The following is a 12,732-nucleotide window of genomic DNA, read 5'->3' on the forward strand; positions in this document are numbered from 1 at the left end:
AATTTTAAAAGCACAACACCTTGCAAATTAAAAACGATGTGCAATAAATAGTTGTAAACACCTACACTCATGTGTGAGATTCTTTTGAATCCAATGGGGTTGCTCTACCTGATTGTTTACATCTCATCTCAGAAATAAATTCAACCAGGCATACTCCCAAGTAAAGTGTGCACAGGACAGACACTTTACTCTCAAATAAAGTAGCAATGCCAAGCATGCAAACTAAAAAGTAAGTGCCGCTTAACTCAAGTGTAAACAGCCCAGATGGGTTGTAACTCATTTAAGATGGGGGCTGTCTTATTACTATGATGAGCCTGCATTGCTTACAGCAGTGCTAGGCTAGCTGGAAACACTTCCCGAGCAGTTAAACGTGCAGAGGATCCTGCTGCTAACGCCCTTATGATGGCAAAGCCGAAAGCGTGAAATCCCAAACCCACCTACACGGGAGTAAATCCTACTGAAAACAAGAGGCCTTGATTTGAACAAAGTTATGTTTAGGGCCGCACTGCAAGGTTGCCCCCTGATGCTGACTTAGTAGGGGAAGAGCTCTTCGGGCATCCCGAAGGGAACCGGCTCCGTAGGACATGCGCTCTTCCGGATCAAGGCTGCAATCCCAAATACAGTACATTTATCTACCCCATTTATCTATTATGCAACCCCATATGCATTTATCGAAATGCACGCACCGGGACCGTGCAGCACCGCTTGCTATGCACGGAAGTCCCCGGCCTTCGTCCAGGAGAGCCTGCACAGGTTGAGCTGCGGCTGGTCTGGCCTAGCTAGGAGCCCTCTTTCGCCGCAAGCAGAAGCGAGCCCGTGCCCTCGCCGCTTGGCTCCCCTCTCACATCCCCGCGGCTGCGGGCGGGCTCGCTCAGAGGCAGCGAAGGACCCCGTAGGGGCAAAGAAAACACACACACGCGCTCATCGCACCCTAAAAACTCACAGAGGCTCTCAGGCCCAGGCTCCCTTTCCAACGCGGCATTTGCGTGCAAAGCAGCACAGCCCCGCATGGACAGGGCCCTCAACAAACCTGGGAGGGCGCTGCGTGGCGCACAGCGCGAGGCGCGGTGTAGGGAGGGAGACTCCTGGCTTTCTCCGCCCGCCCTTGTCCCGTCCTCGTTCTCGGCTGCCTGCCCGTGCGAAAAGCCACGCCTTCCCTGGGCGGCTCCTCCCTCGCTCCTTCCTTCCCTCCTCCCTCCCGCTTATTCCCGAAGGCCGAGAAGCCGGAGGCTGGAGGGCGCGAGTCCAGGAGGAGAGGGAGGTTGGGGCGCCTTTTCCTCGGCGGAGGGGCGTCAGCGGGAGCCCCGCGCAGAGAGGGCGGGGAGCAAAAAGCCCGGAGGACCGCTCTGCCTTTGACAGTGAGGTAAGTTGCGCGGGAGGAGGCATGCTGCTGCTGCCTGTGTCTGGCAATGCCCCTGCGCTCCCTCTCGCCTCCTTCTCTTTGCTGCCGGGCTGCAGCAATAACAGCTCCAGAGCCCGTTCCAAGGGCCGCTCGGGACTGCTTGGCCATCCCCTTGGCGGAGCCCTTCGGGCGAGACGGCTCCCGTGGCCCTTCTTTTCCCTCCCACACTACCTTGCCAGTGTCGGTATCTGTTTACTCGCGCGAGAGAGCGCTGCTTTGCTCCCTCTGCCTCGAGGTGGAACAATGGCAGCGGAGCGCAAGGTAGGGGAGGGGTGAGAGGGTGGCCGGGGCAAGGTCTGCCGTTCGCTGGGCGTGTGGTCCCTTTTGCAGAGCCCTGCGGCAGGCACGGGCTGTTGGGGGGGGGGGGCTTAGCAGCCTCCCCTCCTCCCGCCTCCCCCAGAAAAAGCTCTGCTTCTTCCCCCCCCCCCCCCCCCCACCGACACAATGACAGTCGTCCGCCGATCCCACGCTCCCCCCTCCTCTCGAAACTGTTCCAGCCGCTGCGTTTCGTCGCAGTTCTCTGGATTCTCCCGCACAATGTCAAAAAGAGGGAGGGAAAGAGGGCAAGATGCTTTTCTTCGCCGTCAGACAAAGCAGCCATCTCGCTGGGGGGCGGGGGTGTTTTTAAAGACCCGATCAGGGTTTGTGTGCATGCGTGTGCATTGGGCAGGATGGCGAGAAAGGAGGGACGGGGTGTGGGGGCGCATGCTGCGTGTTTCTTTGTTGCTGTCTCCCCTCTTGGTGGTGTGATCGCGATGGTGGTGCTGATGATGATATTGGTCCGCGGTGCTGCAGTCAATCCCCCCTTCCTTCCTTCCTTCCTTCCGCGTCAGGTGCGGTAGGGAAGGGAAAACCGAGAAAGCCATTTCAGGGACTTAACAGTGCGGTATCCTATAGACAAGGCCGCTCGGAGTTAAGCCCCACTCACGGGACTTATTCCCAGATGTGTGTGTGTGTATAAGGAGTGGTGTCTTTTAAGTTCTCTCTTTCGTGCTGCTTTTGCTCTGGAGATTTCCCTGCTGCCTTCAGAACAGCTTTCCTCCCAACGTGATGGTTGATGGGAGTTGTAGTCCAAAACATCTGACCAGCATCAGGTTGAGGGAGGCTGCTTTAGAAAAGAAAAGGAAAAGAAATGCACCAAATGCTCAGGGAAACCAGGCCCAAAAAGGAGGCGGATGCAAAACCAAATCCATGTCCTATCCTGCCTCACTGTTTCCATGCTACCCTGCCTTTGAGCTGTGCCTCCTCCAGGGATTTTCCTTTGATCTAGTCGCAAAGATAACTGAGAGCAGCCAGGCAGTCAAAAGACCTTTCTTTCGCCTGTGATGTCCAGGTGTTACTGGGCTAAAATCCCACCATCTCTTACCATTGGCCATGCTAGCTGGCGCAGATGGGAGTTGGAATCCTGCAACATCTGGAGAGCCACAGGTTCCCCATCCCTGGGCTAAAGGAAGCATGGTGATCTATTTCTATGACGGATGGCAGGGAAGCAGGATGGACAACTTTTCCCAGACCATCTCATGCGACACAATTATAGCACTTTGGTGGTTACCATCTTTGCAACATCTGGAGGCTGCAAGCCATTCTAAGTCTAAACCACAAGTGTATGAAAATGAGGTTTAATATAAAATAGATTAATAACTGCTGCTATATCAACTTAATTCTCCTGCTTCTTATTCCGCCCTCCCACCTCATTTTAAATAAAAAAGTTGGCTTGAGTGCAAAGGGAAGGAAGAGACTGTGAAGTGAATCTTCCTATTGCTATTATTATTGTTGTTATTATTATACAACCCCCCCCCTCCATTTCCACCACCCTAATGACAATGCCTCATTCTGAGTCAGGGTCAGCTAGTGTGTGTTACTGGAGTTCAATGTGTCAACAACATCTAATGATATCCATGGGAGATGGCTTCCTTACTGTTGGTGCGGCAGTCTGAACATTTGGAATGCTGAATGAATGCAGAGGGTGTTTTTTACATAGTTAGACAGCATAAAGCCTATCTCCAGCTGTGTTTGAATCTGGCACTCAAATCAGAGGGTAAAGATGTTTTGGCTGCACAGATGCTCAAAGGCTGCATGTCTAGCAAGTAATAAATGCTGTTGATATTGGGGAAGTCATAGGGCCATGTTATGTCTTCTCCAAGTGCACAACGAAGAAAGTTCCTTTACATGACAATTTAATTGGTGACAGACTTTTGCAAATGTTTATCGACTTTTTTGGGGGGAACAAAAGCAAATGTAAAATATGGATAACCATAGATGAGATGTTATTAATTACTATGCTGTTTATCATTTGCATAATATTTTTGCGTTGCTGTGTTTGCCTTTCCGGTTGCATGGAAGGAAAGTCAATGTTACAGGGATGGACCTAAGGCAGGGAGATTCTGACCTATCCAAGGTCACACAATTAGTCCAAGCTGTTAATCCTCTCCTTATCTCTGAAGCTGCTATGGAAAATGCAGCTACTGTCTTCATTACTAGAGAGTCATGTGTAGTGCAATCCTTATCATGTTTTCTGACACAGGCTGCAGTTAGTTCAGAGGGAGTTACTCTATTGTAAGTGTGTTTAGGATTGCAATCATAGTCTTTTTACAGATAGGAGATGATCAAAGGCATGGATTAAAAGATAACAGCAGTCAAAATGGGGTTCAAAGGTTTGGATCTTTCTCCCAAGTAGCTGAGGCAATAAAGTAGATTCCTGTTACATCTTGAAACCAAAGGTGCAATCATTCCTGGCTGTTTTTAAGGTAACAACCTACAAGACATAGACAACATGGCCTATTGGAAACAAAAATAATTGAAATCTCAGTGCAGAGAATATCTGTTTAAGAGGGTGTATTGGTTGGGAGACAATGGAAGAGTCAAACCATTGAAGAGTTACAGTGCCTGCTATAGCTGTAGAGACCGATACAGGACACATATATTTCATTGCAGGTAGGGCAGATTACCTAATAATATAATGCTTAAAGCATCTCTGAACACAGTGTTTCCCAAGTTAGAATAGTCATGTATCTCTTTTGAGAGTTTTACTGGCATATCCCCTTCTTGGGTGAAGATAATTTGGGGGGTAGTTTTGATAATATTACTTTATCTTTGAATTGTTTTCTGCAGCTAAAAAAACCTACAATAAAGTAAAATAAAAAGTATGCTGTGTACCCTTTGAAACCCTTTCCCTTCTTCTTCTTTGGCGATCGCTCATAGCCGAGTAAGATTGTCTTCCATAAACATGGTTTTAACAATGAGTCAGTAAGTGACTGTGGAGGCCAATTCTGGATCCACACGTGGGGACATTGGTTTCTGGTCGGGAGTTGATCACAGGGTTTCCCATACCCCCAGGGGTACAGGTACCACACTTTGGGGAAGACGGACTGGATGGACGGAGGAATTGCTATCCACCTTACAGCAGGGTGGCAGCAATGGAATGGGCTAGGGCAGGCCTGTCCAACCAGTCGATTGCAGGCTGTCCCTGGTCAATCACAAGATCTCCAGCAATCGACCAAAAAAAGCTCAACAACAACTCTGGTCAATCCAATGGGTAGATTGCTGCCAGTTTATTTATAGTGGGAGTAGATCGCAGTCTCTTGGAAGTTGGACACCCTTGGGCTAGGGAGTTGTGTGGCTCTCCAGCACACACAAGCAGGGAACCAACTTGCATGCAGGTGTAGGGCAGCTGCCAGACTCCCTCTCTCAAGTGGGCTTACAGCAGCAGTGGCATTGCAATGGAGTCAAGTAGCTGCTCAGCAAGCCTGTGAGTGAGCTTGAGGAGGAGGCTGGTGAATGGAGCAGCGTGGCTGCCAGGGGGCCAAGTGGCAGGAAGCACTTTGCAGGGAAGGGTCCAGCTCCAGCCTTGACAGTTGTGTGGGTCCCTGCTGTCTTACTCTTGCTGGTTTTTTGGGATGGGGTAGGGCAGGACAGTGCAGTACAGTGCAGTACAGTACAGGGAGAAAGGTGGGATATAGGGCTGTGGGTGTGGTTTATATTGCCACAAAACGTCTGTGACCCCTTTAACCAGAAGTTTCTGGTTTTGCTTGCCAAAAAGTTTAATGAAATCTTCTGTCAACATCTACTGTTTAATCAAACTTGGAGGTTGCATCGCACACACCAGTTTTTGCTATCTACTGAAGAAAGGATATTCTAGGTGTTCTTAACTGTTATTGATAAGGTCAATCAGGGTGGTAAGACAAGAGGATTTTGCTTTATCAGTGGAGTCGTGACTGATCAGCAAATCTTTAAATACAAACTATGTATGTTTCTTAATATATTTTTTAAGGAAAATGTAAATAAGTTGTGAAACCTCATGCTTTCCCACATTTCTGTTAAACCACAGGTGGGAAAATAAAGAGTATATAAGTAATTCAAAAGTTAGGGGAAATGAGGGGACTTGGAGTCTGTTCAGAGATCATGACCAGCCATCTTTGGATTGATCCATCTCAGCCGCTTGGGGATGCACGCTTGCTTAAATAACTCTGTAAATGAAACACGGCTTTAATCTATGGAATGGTTTCTGGAGGTATTTGTTTCCTTTGATGAATTCCTGTAGAGCTCAGGTTCTGGACAACAGGCTAGAAAGATCCAAGAAGGGGTTTTTCCAAGAAGGATTGTACAGTTTCCCCAACAAAAGGTTCCAGGATGCATTCACAGTCTTCACCACCCAAGTTGTCAGTCCTCCATTGCAGCTCTCATTTGCTGGGAAGCAAAAGGGTCCAGAGGGAAAGTGCCATCTTCTGAGTATCCTGTCTGTATCCAGAACCAGTCTGCATAAGGTCTCCAATTGTGGAGTCCATGCTAGAATAGATGCAAGCAACTTTATCAACAATCTGCTCACAGCATGCTGCTGAGTGCTCCACTCTTTTCCAGGACAAGTCAGAATGCAGTAAGCCTCAACCATTCACAACTGCTGTTCTGTCCAATGCAGTGGTGAATGCTTCTGATGTATGTTAGCATGAACATACTATGTATGGTGCCATCAGCCAATGGAAGAAACTCTCCAACCCAAGGTGCTGAACAAGCTCTAAGGGGAATCTAGTACAATTCTGTCAAGTGCCAGAAAGGGTCTCCTGATTCCAGAGACTAGTCAGAGTCATTAATGGAACCATTAAAAGACCAATTGAATTCAATCCCAGTGGAGGACCCAAGAGGTGGTGGGTACTTGGGAGTGAGAGCTCATCAACGGCAACCTTGCTAGGGCCGCTAACAATGTGAAGCCATATGACTAGTAATTGTAGCACAGTACTCCTAACTATGCCTACTCAGAAGTATGTCCTGTTCAATTCAGTGGCAATTACTCCCAGTTAAGTGGAGCTAGGTTTGCAGCCTTGGGCATTTCCTAGAGGGCTTGAGCTAACCAGGCCCCATGTCTTACTAGGGCAATCATATACTACAGAGACTCTCTCATCCATCACTCACCCCAATTATAAAGAGGACTTAATGCAGACTGGTGGTATTGCAGTCCACCCATTTCTTACTTATCTGGGTAGTAGGTAGGTTTTTAAATACTGAAATATGCCATTTAAAAGTCTACTTTAGTTGTTACTCCCACTGACAAGGGTACAAGGCTAAATAACTTTCAGTGTCCAACTTGCCTTTCTTGGGCAAGGCAAAAGTGTATGTGTTAGTGCCTTAGCTCCGGGTCTGCCTGGGGGATTCCAAACATCATTATTCTTACCAATCTGACTCTCGGTCTGGATTTCGTAAGTAAACCCTATTGGTCCCTCTGCTGGATCACATATGTGGAGAGATGCATTGAAGAAGTGGGATCCTCTTATGTTCTAGATCTCTCTGTAGCATACTAGTAACATTCTGGACCATCTTTCATGGATGGAGATTGGAAGCATCATGCTTTGGTAACACTTACCCTAACGCTGTGGTTGGGTTCAGGTGGTGATGGTGCATGGTTGCGGGGACACTGATGGTTGTTGGTTCTGCTGAGCTATATTTAAGTGCTTGGCCTATTTGAAGTTCTACTCCACCCTCAACCTCTCCCAAAGGACCAGGTAAATGGCACAGGAGTGCTCCCAAGAATACAGCAATTGTAAAATATCAAGTACTGAGGCACATCATTATGTATAAAGTAATGCCCCAGGAATTCCACCCATCCAAGGCTCTAGTAAGTATTGGTTTGTGAATAATCTCCTTCCTGTTTCCCAGGTGCCTGGTCTCTTTCCTCTTCCCCTGAAATCTCTCCTAGGTAACTGCATTGTCCCAGTGCAATTTTCCACCCTAACTTTAAACTTAGTATGTGTCAAAAATTCTGAATGTCAAGCAGGGCAATGAATTTAACTTCATTAATTATGCTAGTACTTCTATGGCACAGAATTTATCTAATCTAGTTGTGAAATTTGCATTTGCTTGCACTAAATCACAATGGCCTGGGAAGGCTCTCATGGTGGGGGAGAGAGTGCAGCCTTCTGACACCTATTATTCAGTATTAAGGAGCACACTGCTTCACTTTCAGATCTATTATGTATCATTCAGGTACATATTAAACTCCTGCTGCATGTTACGCATTGCAGCAAGCACAAACCTTCAGGGACAAATACATGTGCACTTGTGTGTAGTAGGGGGGAGCAGGGGGTACAACTATTGGTTGTCGGAATCTGCTTCTCTGAGCCGACTGTGAAGTCTTTGCAATGCTTCTCTCTTGGCAATTCTTTCAGATGACAGCTTGGCCTGATTTGTCATACTGTAGCTTGAAGTGGTTTTGCAGTTAGTGCAGAGGAGTGTTCAACACTGCATCAGCAAAAAGTAATAGGAGCTGAAATCTCCTAAATAGAAAGAGGGAAGCGCCTGTTATTCCCATGGAGTCTGAAATTGGCTCCTGATGCTGTGAATGGAGTACCTTCAGTTGGGCTACTCTCTTTAAAAGCCCCAGTTGGGCCATCCTGGCACTACCCTCACACATCAATGCGTACCGTCACACACTTAGGGGAGCTTTCCCACATTACTGGGGAATGCCCATGTGTGAATCCATGTGTGAATTATACAATTTCATGTATATGTTCAACTGGCACTCCACCCCCACTAACTTGAAGCAGAGAAATTACAGGCACAAATTGACAAAGAATGGGTGGATCTTTTGCATCAAGTCTCCAGTGTTTACATCAATACTATGAGAAGGGCATTGGATTTATTGCCGTGGGGCAATTGTGCAATTGTTAGGCTTCCAAAAATGTTTTAACCTAAGGCAGTCATGGGAACCTGTGGCCCTCCAGATGTTGTTGGACTCCCAACATCCACCAGTCCCAGGCAGCATGGCCAAAGGTAAGGGATGGTGTTGTTGTAATCCAGCAACATTGAGGTGTGGGGGTGGGACACAGGTTCCCCATCTTTGACCTAAGGGTAAGTGTTTGGCCTAAGCGTAAAGACAGATGCAGCATTTTTAGGGCAGCGGAGCCAACTAGAATCTCCTTCATCACATTTATTCCAAACATGTCTTTCCACCTTAAAGCTGGATTTTGAAAGCGTCAGCTCTGTGCTTGCAGCAAAAGCTTAAAATGTACTGTGCTAATTGGCTAGTGCCTGTGACATTCTGAAGCAGTTATACAATTATTGTTAAGCGCTCTATTTTTTAATGATTAAAAATGTGATAGATGAACATTTCAGTTAATAAATGTATATGCCATGCTTTAACATATTATAAAAGATGGGAGGCTGCCTAAAATGCGGAGGATGAAAGACTGAATCGGAGTTTGACTTGTTGGTATGAGTGACTGTCATTTCAGTTGCAAAGCAAGGAGGAAGTGAGGCCTGAACCACTGCCAGAAAGACATGCTATAAGAGTCCATTCCACTCCCATTAAATCTGTTTTTACCAAAGTCATGGGGCAAAGGGACAAGTGCTTTTACGAGTTGACTAATAAACATGTAGTAAATGGTAGAAATATATTAATAGTTTTCGCAGTGGATGGGTCTTCCAGTGATCCATATTTGGATATTTCATTTGTTCAGAAAGTTAAGAGTCAACATTTTCATGGGGTAATGGGGTGGTTTTGCTGACATTCACCAGTTTTGGCAGGAAGGACTGTACGGCCATGTTTGGGCATGATATTTCGGCTTTCAGAGCTGAGAAGTGTACGAGCCTTTTTGCCCATTCAGGTGGTCTTTTACTTTTCCCTTTGCAAAAGCCACAATTAAACCAGGAAGCCTCTGGTTAACCAAAGTTGAAATATTGTTACCAGCTTTGGACCAAACCAGAATACTGTACAGTGGTACCTCGGTTTAAGAACAGCCCTGTCTATGAACTATTCTGTTTACGAACTCCGCAAAACCAGAAGTAGTGTCCCGGTTTGCGAACTTTACCTCGGTCTGAAAACGGAATCCAAATGGTGGAAGGGCACCGGCGGCAGGAGGCCTCATTAGGGAAAGTGCGCCTCGGTTTAAGAACGGACTTCTGGAATGGATTAAGTTTGTAAACCAAGGTACCACAGTACTCAACCATAATTTGAAGTTGATTTAATCTCCTATCTTGGTAAAATTGCAGCCTTCACACTAGATGTAGAAAAGTATCCATGATCACTGCTACAGCCCAGTGTGTTGCATTGTAACACTTCTAGTCACGAGAGCCAATATTGTGAGTGCCGTGTTTATTTTTCTAAGATAGGAATTCTCAGCTTTAGCATTTGTTTGTCAAGAGAGAGATGACTGGCAGTGACTCTGTTAAGTTTTCAGTGCCAGCTAGCTGAAGGCTCACTTATTTGCCCAGGCATCAAGAGGAGTCTGCAGAATTGTTTTTAATTTGCATTTTGTATTTACTTTGATGCAACCTGATATGGCAGGAGTTGGGAACAGGATCTCACTGGCAGGTCGGAACCTCAACTCTGTGCACGCGCAACCATCCATCTACACGCCCCCCCCCAACATATGCACTAGATTTGGCAAGTGAGTGGGGCCACCCACCTGCCATTCACCTGGAATTGTGATGATGTAAGCCTCACACAGTTCAAAATCAGTCCATGTGAGCAAAAAAAAAAAGTGTGTGCAGTGCTTCCCAAGCACTCACAATCAGCTGATCGTTGGTGCTTGAGAAGTGCTGCATAAGGGGTTTTGCAAACAGCTTATTGGTGATGCTTGCGATGCCTCTTCTGTCCAGGTCTCACCTTTTCCTGCCTCACACTTGATGTCATGTATGTTTTGGTTTGGCCGGAATTAGGTCTAATTAGGTCTTCAGTCTGGAGATTCCTCACCCCTGTGCTTTGGGATTGCCTTGGCAATGAAAAGTGAGAGGGGGCAACTTTACTAAATTTTTCAGCAGAAAACTTAACACTCCGAACTCTGGTATGAATGAATGAATTTATTTTTACGGTCACAGACCAACTCACTCAAACTCTGGTATGTTCCAGATGTTTCAGACTACAACTCCTGTCAGATTCTAGCAGCGCAGCCATACTGCCCACGGCTAATGGAAGTTGCAGGTCAAAACATTTGGAGGGCACCAGGTTAGGGGAAGGCTGCTGGAATCTTCCTGCATGCCAGATGGTATTATCAAGCATCATGCAGAGTACTATTTGCAGGCTGGACAACTCAAACCATCCCTGGCACAAAGATGCCTCATGAAATACTTTTCTTCTTATAAGTTATTCTCTGACTGGCTGTTTCCGGGCTCTGCCTTCATGCTTCTGCGTTTTCTCTCTTTCTCATTCTTCCCCTTCCCTTATGGCCTTTATATGACCTGTTCAGGCTGTCCCAGAGCTACAATTAAAATGAATGGATTCCAAACATTTTTGTCTCACTCAGGACTAATTAATTCGTAATTTTTATTAGTGTTTACATGTTTACATCTGAGATGAGCAGAACTCATTTGTAATTAGAATTTGCTTTAGATATTAATGGTGACCCCTTTTTAAAAAAATAGAATATGTATTCCACTCAATGTAGCTTTTATTTTATGATGCAAAGAGCAGGTTAAGCAAAACTTGTACGGTTGGTCTTCTTAGCTGCAAAAGATGCCATGGAATTAAGACGCATAGAATAAGGACCTTTGGATAGGAGACCTGAGCAATCTGTGTGGTGACAGAGTTGGTGCTGAGCCCTTGAGTAAGGGGGACCTTGAGAGCGGTAGACTCATTATCTGATGAACTGGGTTCGTGTCTCCACTTCTCCACATGCAGCTGCTGGGTAACCTTGGGCTAGTCACACTTCTTTGACATCTCTCAGCCCCACTCACCTCACAGAGTGTTGTGGGGGAGGAAGGGAAAGGAGAATGTTAGCCATAGTGATAAAGCGGGATATCAAATCCAAATTCTTCTTCTTCTCCTTTCTTCTTTTTCTTCTTCTATACTCATATCTAGGATTGGCCTACGAGGGACACAGGTGGCGCTGTGGGTTAACCCACAGAGCCTAGGGCTTGCTGATCAGAAGGGTTGTGGTTCGAATCCCCGCACAGGGTGAGCTCCCATTGCTCATCCCTGCTCCTGCCAACCTAGCAGTTTGAAAGCCATCAAGAGTGCAAGTAATAAATAGGTACCCCGGCTCCACGTGAAGGTAAATGGTGTTTCCGTGCGCTGCTCTGGTTTTGCCATGACCCAGAAGCTGTACACCTGCTTCCCGTCGGCCAGTAAAGCAAGATGAGCGCCGCAGCTAATGGTCCGGGGTCCCTTTACCTAGGATTGGCCTATAGAAGTAGTGTGTCTGATTCTACAACTGGTATTTACTGCAACAAAGGGAAGGGAGGATTCAACATGCTGCTTTGTTGTATCTCTCTAGCTTTTGATGGAATTACTATGGGAGCTTGTGGTGGAGCTTCCATGTAAGTAGAGGAATGAATCATGTTGCATTCATCCTAGATTGTTGCTTCTTAATAACTGTCAATGATCACCATTTATCCTTGAATCTCCGTAGTGACCTGTTCATAAATATGTGGCTGATTACGGTTCCCCGGAGTATGGACATGGCTACAATGCAGGTTTTTTTGTGTGTGTGTTGTTATTTTACAGACGGAAATACAGAAATACAGATTGATCTGCTGAAATCTTGGTTCTATAAAATAATGATAGCATAAACAAATTATTTTGCAAGCAAAGCCGCAAATGAATACAGTATGAGGAAGTATTCATGCATTTAGTGCCTTTGCATGCATACATGCCAGTATGTATAAGTGTCATATTATATAATCAAATAGATTTATGACATGAAAAATGAACTTACATATGTGGCTATAGCTACTGGAGCACAAAAACATAGAGCATCCACTAGTTTTGGGTTTCCTCCCCCTCCCCACTAAAATTAAATACCGGTATATCATCTATGTAACTTTTATTTCAATTAATCAAGACCTTTCCAAAAGAGTTATAACAATTATCAATGCAGCTCCAAGTTTAGCAAATAAATTATTCA

The 12,732-nt window shown here is 46.1% G+C and overlaps 1 protein-coding gene across 1 annotated transcript in view; it reads left to right on the plus strand.

Moving 5' to 3' along the window:
* Positions 1–1,205: 1,205 nt before the first annotated feature.
* TMEM63B (transmembrane protein 63B) overlaps positions 1,206–12,732 on the plus strand; it is a 77,327-nt gene continuing 65,800 nt past the window's right edge. Inside the window, exon 1 of the mRNA XM_033144543.1 lies at positions 1,206–1,363. The gene's annotated coding sequence lies outside the window, so the exon portion shown is untranslated. The remainder of the gene's footprint in view (positions 1,364–12,732) is intronic.

This window comes from Lacerta agilis, chromosome 3, assembly GCF_009819535.1.
Source record: "Lacerta agilis isolate rLacAgi1 chromosome 3, rLacAgi1.pri, whole genome shotgun sequence".
NCBI classification, from domain to species: domain Eukaryota; kingdom Metazoa; phylum Chordata; class Lepidosauria; order Squamata; family Lacertidae; genus Lacerta; species Lacerta agilis.